Genomic DNA, 10,627 nt, shown 5'->3' on the forward strand with positions numbered 1-10,627 from the left:
GCAGGGAGGTCGTTCCAAGACCTGCATGGGCCAGGGGTGGGGAGATGCCGACAGCAGGGGGAGAGGGCGTGGTGGACTGACCACAGGTGCCTCTGCTTCCATCCCTGGCACCTGCCCACACCCAGCAGCCGCTGTTCAGGGTCAGGGTCTTGTCACTCCAATGGCAAGTTCCCCAGTGTCCCCCCCAGAATCGGCCAGGTCTGGCCAAGCTCTTTGAAGCTGAGGAGGTAATTGATGTGCTTCTGTGACCTCACACCCAGCCCACATCACCCGCACCCAGCGGGGGATTTGGGGAGTTGTGGATGGACCACGTGGCCATGCCCCAAGTTCACACCCTACTTTGTGCTACGAGGATTTTCAGCCTCTGTCAATGAGCCCCTTCTGCCTGGACTTTCAGCTTCAGAGAGGGCATCACCGCAGGCAGTGACTGTCCCAATAGTGCGGTCATTGTCTCTCGGTCGCCTCTGCCCCTTGGCCCAGGGACTCCCACCCTCTGGGTCTCAGGGAACTTCTTTCAACAGAAATGCTGAAGTGAAGAGAAAGGTGTGAAGGGAAAGGGGTGTTAAAGGCAGAGTGACAGGAAGGGGGGCTTCTGTGGGAGGGATGCTGAGAAATTCACCAGAGAAGGGGCAGGCTGAGCGGGGCTGGGTCCTGGCAGGGCGCGAGGGCAGAGACCCCGTCCTCGGGAGAGTCCTCACTCCAGCCTGGACACTGCCCCTTCCCTGTGCCCAGCAGCGGCTGGGTCTCCCCAGCACCCCCCCCAGTCTCAGCCAGCCCTGCACCCCCTCCTGGCTGGCCAGTCCAGCTATGCCAAAGCCCATCCTGTGGCCAGAGTCCCTCGGGGCCTCTGCATGGGGCTCCAGCCCCTCTGAGTTCTGTTCTCCCCACACGGGGTCATCCTTTGTAGCCGAGCCCCAGGGGGTGACACGCTGTGAGTGCTCTAAGGGCCTTTTCATCTTACAGCCTCTTCTGGAAGGCGTCCCCAGCTCTGGGTGGGGAGGCAGCTGCGCTGGGGGTTAATGGACTGCAGCAGTTTGCTCTTAGACCCTTCATGTGGACCCTCCTCTGCAAATGAGTGTCAGAGGAAGACTTTGAGAACTTACTCTGTAACTTAGAAGCACTCCAGATGACACCATTAATCCCTGTTTTCCATGGCTGGCAGAAAGCTCTAAGCACCTCTAATGCTTTCTAAATCTGACAGTTTTAATTATTTCCCTGCACCATTATTGATCGGGCAAGTCAACCTGTGACTTTGAAGGCCTTTGTCCATACCCATGGCCAGTACCAGAACCAAGCACGCCTTGGCCATGGTCCGGGGCCAGGGAGCTGGGTGCTGGGAGGCTGTGGGCCCTTGGAGCAGGACGAACCCCTGTTCTCCGACGGTATCACCTGTGTGCGCCCTGGCAGGCAGCTCTCTGGACGTGGGATGTGCGTGTGCGGATTGCCGGCTGGGACCCGTATTCCTAGTACAAGCATGGGGGCCCTCCTCTGGGGGACGTCACTGCCTGCAACGAGCCCCTCCAACCAAAGCAGGCCATGACCTTGACTCTCCTTGACTTCTCATGTTGGAACAGAAGCGCACCCAAAGAACCAGACTGGACACTCACCAGGGACACAGGCAAAATGGGGAACAATGCCACGAATGTTGGTAAACACACAAGCAGCTGTGCACACGCACACACACACACAGCAAATTACATCATATGCCGCCTGCCGTTTCAGCAAACAAAGGATGTTGTGGCCATCAAGCCCTCAGACACTGAAGCTGCCCCTACGGTGCACCCTGAGGGGATTCAGGGTGGAGAAAAACAAAATGCTGGCCCTGGGGTGTTATGATGCAGATGAAAGGAATGATTTCAGTGAGCCCAGACTTTTGCATCTCCCCATACGTAGAAAAGCACTAAGGTCATTAACCTGAGATGTCTGCTTTTTGTGACTAGCAGTAATCGTTTGATGTTTGACCACATTTTGTTTTCCCCACGGAAACTCCTGTGTGTCCTGGTTCCCCCCTTACCTCTCTGGCAGAGCAGCAGGTGAAGGTCGCCTTGGTGAAGGTCAGCTCTTCCCTGCCCTTTCTGATCCTGGCGGTGGGTCCTCCTTTCTCTGTCTCATTCCTCTCTCTCTGACCTTCTCCCCCACCTTTACCTGTTTTCTGCTTCATCTCACCCTTCTTCTATATTCATACCTCTGCACCAGGTACAATGATTTCCCCTAACTCACATCCATCCTCTTTGTGTTTTTAAAACCATGAGTAAAACCTTAGACGAGACCAATGGTGAAGAGTGACGCCCTCCCATCCTGACACCAGCAGGCGTGGACGCTGACTGTGCCCTTGCAGCCCCACAGACAGGCAGGTGAAGACAGATGGTCGGACCCACATCTCCTGGAAAGTACATGACTTCAGCCGGCTTGTCTTGTTCTGCTGTCCCGGTTTTACACTTTCGTGCCGTATTTTAGGATCTTTCCTCGTGCACAGAGATCTGCCCTTTGGTATGCAATGGTAGCATCGCGCTCCGTGAGCAGCAGCTTCCCTGCTGATGGACACGGACGTGCTTCTGTGGTTTTCCTTGTAAACACGCTGTCATGGTGACATTTTGGTCTGTGTCTTGGCCCTTGGGGTGCATCTTCCCTGGAGCAAGGAGAATGCACGTTTAAATCGGATGGATGCCGTCAGGCTGACTCTGGGAAGGCTTGGCCTGTGAGCTTTCTCACCAAAAGCGTGGTTCCTAGACCTCGCCACCAGGGCGGGCTGGGCTCTACCTCCTGCAGGCTCCCCTCACCTCAGTTTCCAGCCGAGGCCCATCGTTTCACCTGTTTAGCGAAATCCATCTTTTTCTCCCGTGAATTGCTTACCCATATTCTCGCCCATTTCCCACTACTGCCCTCTTCTGTGTATCTCCTGATATATTGGGAATATTAATGTTTGATTTTGCATATACTGCAAATATTCTATCTATCATTTCTCTTCACATCGCTTAACAATGTCATTCCTATCGGATATTTTAATTTTCATGTTGACAAATCTGTCTTGGATTGCAACATCTGAGCTCTATATGTTATTTTGTGTTATTTATCGCTTGTGGTAGTTACCTGTCTTTACTCTTCCCCTGATAGACTGTAATGGTCTCAGAATAATTTATTAAAACTGTGATATCAGTGCTATTTGTCAGTGCAACCTTTGTCACATGCCAAATTCTCACATATGCTTGGGTCTTCCTCTGGATTTTATTATCCTTTTTTCTATTACATTTCTATTTTTACCCTTGTGCTAATACATTATATATATATATATATATATATATTTTTTTTTTTTTTTTTTCTTTTTTGCGGTAAGCGGGCCTCTCACTGTTGGGGCCTCTCCCGTTGCGGAGCACAGGCTCCGGACGCGCAGGCTCAGCGGCCATGGCTCACGGGCCCAGCCGCTCTGCGGCATGTGGGATCCTCCCGGACCAGGGCACAAACCCGCATCCCCTGCATCGGCAGGCGGACTCCCAACCACTGCACCACCAGGGAAGCCCTAATACATTATATTTTGAATTCACTGTTGCGTAGTTTTGCTTGATCTCTGATTGGAAACTTCACTGCATTGTCCTTTACCTATACTGTCATGGTAAGACTTGCCAACTTTCTACTTCATATATATTTTAAGATTAAATTTCACAAGACGTGAAATTGGGACTTTGATTGGAATTGCATTAACTTTATACAGTCATTTGGGAAGAATTTGTATCCTGACGGTAGCAAGTCTCCCCAACAAAAGCATAGTTTATCTCCCCTTTCAGACAGGCCTTCTTTTATGACTTTTCAACAATGCTTATAACTTTCTTAAATCTATACATTGCATTTCACGTACATATATTTTTTCTGGATAGTCTGAGTTTTCCATTGTTAACATGAATGTGGTAGATATACAACATTTTCTACTTAGTTCTTGTAGGCATATGATAAAGCTATTGGCTGGGGTATTTTGGTCTGATACCTGGCCACCTTCAGTACTCTTGAAATAATTCTGGTCGTTTCCATTTCCTTCTATCAGTTTTCCATTTACTCTCATTCCATCTGCAGATAATTATGCATCTTAAAGACTTCTTCTTTTTTAATACCTGCAGCTTGTTTTCTTGCATTGAAGACTCTCCCTCCCTGAAGCGTGTAAGTAGCCGTGATTACCAGTCTTATTTCTTGTTCGTCCCCTACAGTTTCTTAAGGCGCATGTATTTGATGTCAGTCTGTATTCGAGGTCCTGCAGACACTGAGTGCAGCAAGTCCCTCGGTGCTTAGCTTCTGGGGCATAGAAGTGCATAAAGAGATGCACATTGTGGGGATAACTGCTCTGAATTTAAAAGCAGCAGCAGTATAAAGAGCAACCGTGATAGAATGTTCCCTACATTCGATGTGGGAACACTACTAATTTTCAGTGTTAATGAGAGCGTTTGCTGCCGGTTTATGGTAGATTCATATAAACAAGTTAAAGAAGATTCTTTGCGTTATTAATCTGTCAAACCATTTAAACAGTAGATGGGTATTCAATCTGTGGAATGCATTTTGTGTTTGTCAAGAGGGCAACAGGCTTTATTTTCTCTATGATCAGTTAATGCACATGAATCAATTTCCTAAACCTGAGATATCCTTGTATTTCAGATTTAAGCCTTTGGGGTTGTAACGTACGATCGTTTTAGTACCTTGTTGAGACAGCTTTCCATCTCTTTTGGAAGTTCTAGGAGGCTTGATCTCTTAAGTGTGAGTTTTGGAAAACATACATAGGTGCCGTCTGGACCTGATGCCCGTGAAAGGTGACTCATGGATGGTTTTAATTTTACTTTTGATAATTTACCTCTGACAGTTACTTTTACTCTCCTTAAGATAATTTTCCTCGTGTACATTTCTCTACATACATGCATTTTCTATTTTGCTTTTAAAATTTTGACCTACTCTATAGCACAGGCAACTATACTCAATATTTTGTAATAACCTACAAGGGAAAAGAATCTGAAAAATAGATATATATTCAGTTATATATATATATATATACCTGAATTGCTGTGCTGTACACCTGAAACTAACACAACATTGTAAATCAACTATACTTCAATTTAAAAAAATGGATGTGAAAAAATAGCATTTAGATTTACCAGGTTTATGTTACTAACATGTCATAAAAGGAGCTTGTGGTTTTCCTGATCAAGACTCCTCTTAATTTATTTTTATTTTTACAGCTTTATTGAGATACAGTTGACATACAATAAACAGCCCTGTTTAAATTGTGTGATTTGAGGAGCTGTAACACATGCCTAAGCCTGTGAGACCATCACCACCGTCAAGAAACCAGCTGCCCCCACTACTCCTCAATGCTCTTTGGAATCCACCATCCCACCACCCCCAGCACCCCTCCTATGTCTCCTCCTCTGGGACTCTAACGTCATACCTTTTCTTTTCTTTTTGGTCTTTTCAGAGTATCCCACAAGTCCCTGAGCTGTGCTTATATTTTTTTCAACACTTTCTTTTCCCTTTCTGTTTTTCAAACTAATTCTCATTAACCCATTTTCAAGCCAGTTTCACTTTCTACTCTCACCTCTACTTTGGTATGGAGTCCATGAAGTGAATGCTTTGTTTTGCTTATTGAAAATTTTAGTTCTAAAATGGACATTTGATTCTTCTTCAGATCTTCTCATTCTTTGCTGACACTCCATCTCCCATTTTTTTCTAGAGTGTTCACCTTTACTTCTTAGAGCAGGCTGATACTGGCTGCTCTGACGTCTCTGACAATCCCAATAGCTGTGTCTTCTTGCGTTTAACTTCTGCTTCTTGTTTTTCCCTTGTTAGCTGAGTTTTTCTGGTACTTTGTATGCTGAGTGATTTTAAATTGTATTCTGGAAATTTTCAGCACTATCCTATGAGACTCTGGGACTTTTAGAGCCTAAGGTAAATACTGGTTTCTGTTTGTGCTGTATTAACAGAAAATTCAGATTGCGTTTGAGCCTTGAGTTCCAACCTGCCTTCTGTGGGCTATGGTTCCCATAATCAGTCCCATTTTCAAGCTTTTGCAGAGCTATTCAGGTTGGTCCCACAAGCGCACCATCCAGGGACTGGCTCCAGAGCTCAAAGTCTGGGGTTTACTGATTTGGGTCAGATCCGCACATGCCCAAGTTTTATTCACAATTCTATGGGCTCACTTCCTTGATCTCCTTCCCCTCCAACATCTGTCCAACACTTCCGAGCTCCAGACTCCCCTTCCTGGTCTGGCCAGAGGTCCAGGCTATGTTTCCCAGCTCTGCCACACACCTGCCGTGACTACACCTTCATCTGGGCCCAGGTGCCAGGAGGACGGAAGAGGAACAAAGCAGTGGGGATTCGTCCAGTGTGTACTCTGGTCAGAGAGAAGGGCTGCCCTCCCTCAGTGTATCAGGTGCCCAGCTGGCTGCCCTTCTGTCACTGTGCTGCCATGATCACTTCTGTTGTGTTGACTCTGGCTGAGAAGTGAGAGCAGGGAACACTTTGAAAGTAGGGCTTTGTCCCCGACTCTGTCTGCTCCTTGTAAGTCCCCTCCTCACTCCTCACAGCCGCTCCTCTTGGGGTCTTTCTCTTTGTGCTTGGCATGCATTTCTAGCTTTGTACTTTTTGCATCCAGGCTGGGTGATGCTGGAGGGAAATAATGGTGAACTTGCAGGTTCGGTAGAACTTTGATTTCTGGTCTTCTTCCACAATCCATCTGCTACCGTCTACTTTTCAGAGTCCTCTGGGAGCTGCTCCAGGCGTCCTGTCCAGGATTCACAGCGGGATAGGCAGTGTACAGTGTGCTTACCCCATCTTTCCTGGAACCCTGTCCATATAGGTGCAATGTTCATCTTTATTTCTGTTCTTATGAGAATGGTTGATAACCTTTCTCCATGATGAATGGTAATTTGCATTTATTTTCTGTGTTCCTGGCCCCAGCATCTTCCTCACTGGGTTTCATCTTCTTATTTCATTGCTTTAAAAAGCTGCCTGTATACTCAGGATACTTACTCTCTCTGAGATAAGCCATGTGTATCTTCCCAGTTGGTTCTACATTATTTTACTTTGCTTGTGGTACTTTCACCATGCAAAATGTCTTTATTTTTTATATACTCAAGGTAATCCTCCATGTTATAGCCAAACTCGTCATATTTTCTTCTATACTATTAGGTTTTTTTTTTTTCTCTTTCTCAAGCGTTGGAATTTATCCTCATATACAGTTGTGAGAAATGGATTCAACTCTTCATGTGGTTACCCAGTTACTCGATGCTACTCATCAAGTCCATCCTTCTTCTGGTATTGGAGATGGTGTCCTTACAGCATCCTAACCTTTCAAGTACAATGGTGTCTGTTTCTGGATTTTCTATTCTCTCCCGTTAGCCTGTCTATTCCTGCACTGACCCTTTACTCTTACAATTACAGAGGACTCATGGTGTGTTTTCATATCTGACAGACTAGCCCTCCACCTGCAGTACCTTTATTTTTGGGTTTTCTTGGTTACTTTTTTTTTCCTGATAAACTTTGTAATCAACTTGCCTACCCCTAGAAACAAAAACCCCAAACAAAAGCAGAATTTTATGGGACCCTAAGGAAAAACTGATATTCCGGGTAATTGAGATTTTCTATCCTAAAATATTATAACTTTTTCCTAGTTTTTGAGTTTACTTTTGTGGGATTGTTTTACAACTTCCTTCATAAAAAATCATGTTAAATTAATTTATTTAGTTTGCAGCGAGTAACAGGAGAAACAAGACGGCATGGACGCAGGTGGGATATTTCTTGCTCTCATCAAAGAAGTGGAATAAAGCAAGGATGTTCTCCTCCTGTAAGCCTTCCTTTGAATCTCCAGTTTGCCACCCACCAGCTGTTCTACTTTGGGCGAGTTACTTGACCTCTCTGTGCCTCCAGGCCCTCATCTATAGAGTGGAATAATGTTTCCTCATTGTGTTTCAGTCTGTTTCTTCTCACTGAGTCATTAACAGGATCTAATTTGTCAAGTTCATATCACCATCATCAGCCTTTTAAAGTCATATTTTCAAAGCAGATACTCTTTGGAAAGAACGTAGTCAAGAATTTGGTCTTCTTTTCCTTCACAGCATAAAATGTATTCAACCTCCACACTGAAAGTTAAAAATAATTGACAAAATTTTATGTCGGCATTTGATATTCTATTATTTTGAACCTTATTTCTGGCGGAGAAAGTACATGCATTTACATAATTGGATTCTTATCTGAAGAAAACGGAACTTGCTCAAACTTTTGAGGTTTACTTGCCATGAATAAACACGTTTTGTTTCCAGTATTTCAAGCACTGACTTCACCTACATGTGGCCAAGAAAGATATTTCAACGCGTCTCCCCCTGTCATTTCCCTTTTTTTCTAGATGGTATTCTTACACGGGGTCAGGAAAGGAGAAGTAAAAACTAATGGTCGTTTTTATTTAGAATTATTTAGAACTATTAAAATACTTCAACTATAACTTAATGGAAAACCTTTCACGTTTTCATTCAACAAATACTTATCTAGAGCCAGCTTTGCACCTATTCCCCGGCCGCATGCTGGTGGTGGCGGGTTCTCACATAATAAAAGTGAAACAGTGGCTCCTAGACGCCTGCCTTCCGTTGGTGAAGTCAGAGCCGTTTCATAAACACGGTGCCCTGTTCTCTGGCCTGTCCGTCGCCCTCGATCATAATTTCCTTATCCTGCATCTGTCGTGTGCTGCCTGAGCGACATCTGGGCCTGGGTCTGACCTTCAGGACCAGCCATGGGCAGGACAATCACCCCCTGCTCAGTGCTAACAGCAAACCCACAGGCAAGAAATGAGACAGTCTCGCAGAGGGCTCAGTGGGACAAGGGGAGCTGACGCGTCGGGGAGAAGTCGAGACGGATGGGGAACAGGGAAGCGCAGCCTCGGGGGCAGAGGGACCAGCCCCGGCAAAGGTTCTGACCCCCCGCATGGACTGGAGGGATGCCCTCCTGGTGGGCTCCTTGAAGGTGGGGGAGTGGGACCCAGACCCAGGCTGGATCTGGGAGGGCAAGAAAGTCACATGAAACAGCCAGTTCAGGGCTTCCCTGGTGGCGCAGTGGTTGAGAGTCCGCCTGCCGATGCAGGGGACGCGGGTTCGTGCCCCGGTCCGGGAAGATCCCACATGCCACGGAGCGGCTGGGCCCGTGAGCCATGGCCGCTGAGCCTGCGCGTCCGGAGCCTGTGGTCCGCAACGGGAGAGGCCACGGCAGTGAGAGGCCCGCGTACCGCAAAAGAAACAAAAAAAACAGCGAGTTCACCACGTAAACAGCAAGCCTCGTCGCTCAGACCAAGGTGACTCGCAGCCGGGCCAATCGGGGGATGCTCCTGGCTCTTCCCGTTCACGTGCGAACTCAGCACCCACAGGCGTGCTGCGGCCAGCACGACCTGGCCCCCGTGCTACGGCTAAGAGGACCAGGACCCCAGCACCACGTGGAACTGCTTACCGAGGGACCAGGCCACGCCTTCGGGTGTCCGGGCTGCCGGGCCCAGCAGAGGCAGGACACTCAGGCTGACAGATGCGCAGGGGGCAGGGGGTCGCCTCAGTCCCCTGCTTTACCCCTCTTGGCCTTCACGCTCTGGCCGAGATAGACTCCCAGCTCCTCTGCATGGAGGTTTTCTACACCGTTGTGTAAATATTTATGTGTTGCACAGACGTCACCGGTATGATGAGTGCCTTTGAATAGCGGCACTTTGTCCAAGTTTCCCCCAAACACTGACAGGTGCTTCCAGGCTGCTTCGTGGCACACGAGTGTGGACGCAGCCACCAGCAGCCCCGGTGCCCTGTAGCTTCTCTCCAACCCAGAGGCTACGTGGCAGGGGTGATGGGGGTGCTGCAGCAGAGGCTGGGTCTGGCGGCCAGCTCTGCCCCTTCCCTGGGCAAGACCAGACCACAGCCCCAGTGTTCTAGCCGTGGAAATGCACAGTGACTGCCCCGGCCCCTTGGGCTGTGGTGAGAATTAGCTACTCTGCTAGAAGGGGAGCACAGGACCCGCCTCACAGTTCCTGAAAGATGGCGGCCGCTTCGGGGAGCGCCTGTGCTCTGCTCGGGGTCCCCGTGGGTCGGCCGAGCGTCTGCCGCGGCCCTTGGCAGGCGCTTTCCCTGTTGGCAAAACTCAGAAATGCCACTTCTCCTTGAAGGAAAATGGAAATCAGGCCAGAAGGAACTCTCCGGCCTGTGGAATAGTCTGGGGGGATGAGCCTACCGTAAGGGACAGAATGGAATCTGGAACTCTCTGGGAAAAGAAGGGAAGAGATGAGACCGTTTGCCGAGTGTGGCTAATTCTCCTCGCCCCGGAGTTTCCCGGCCACAGCAGCCAGGGCCAGACAGATCTGCTCCTCGGAGAGGCTGACCACAGAGCACAAGTGCGGAGCAGTTTCAGCAAATCAGATCGCTGTTTCCACCCTAGAAGCAACTGTGCCTCTGTGTGTGCATGTGTGCACGTGTGTGTGTGTGTGTGTGTGTGTGAGAGAGAGAGAGAGAGGAAGAGAGGGAGGGAGGAGGCCTGCTGAGGTTTCCTTTTATCTTTAAGAAGCTCAGATCCCCTCATATAAAGTCCAGCGCAGATCGGCCTGATGGATTTGAAGTTCGCACTGGGCGGTCGAGGCCTG

The sequence above is a fragment of the Pseudorca crassidens genome, chromosome 11, assembly GCF_039906515.1.
Source record: "Pseudorca crassidens isolate mPseCra1 chromosome 11, mPseCra1.hap1, whole genome shotgun sequence".
In the NCBI taxonomy this organism is placed as follows: Eukaryota; Metazoa; Chordata; class Mammalia; order Artiodactyla; family Delphinidae; genus Pseudorca; species Pseudorca crassidens.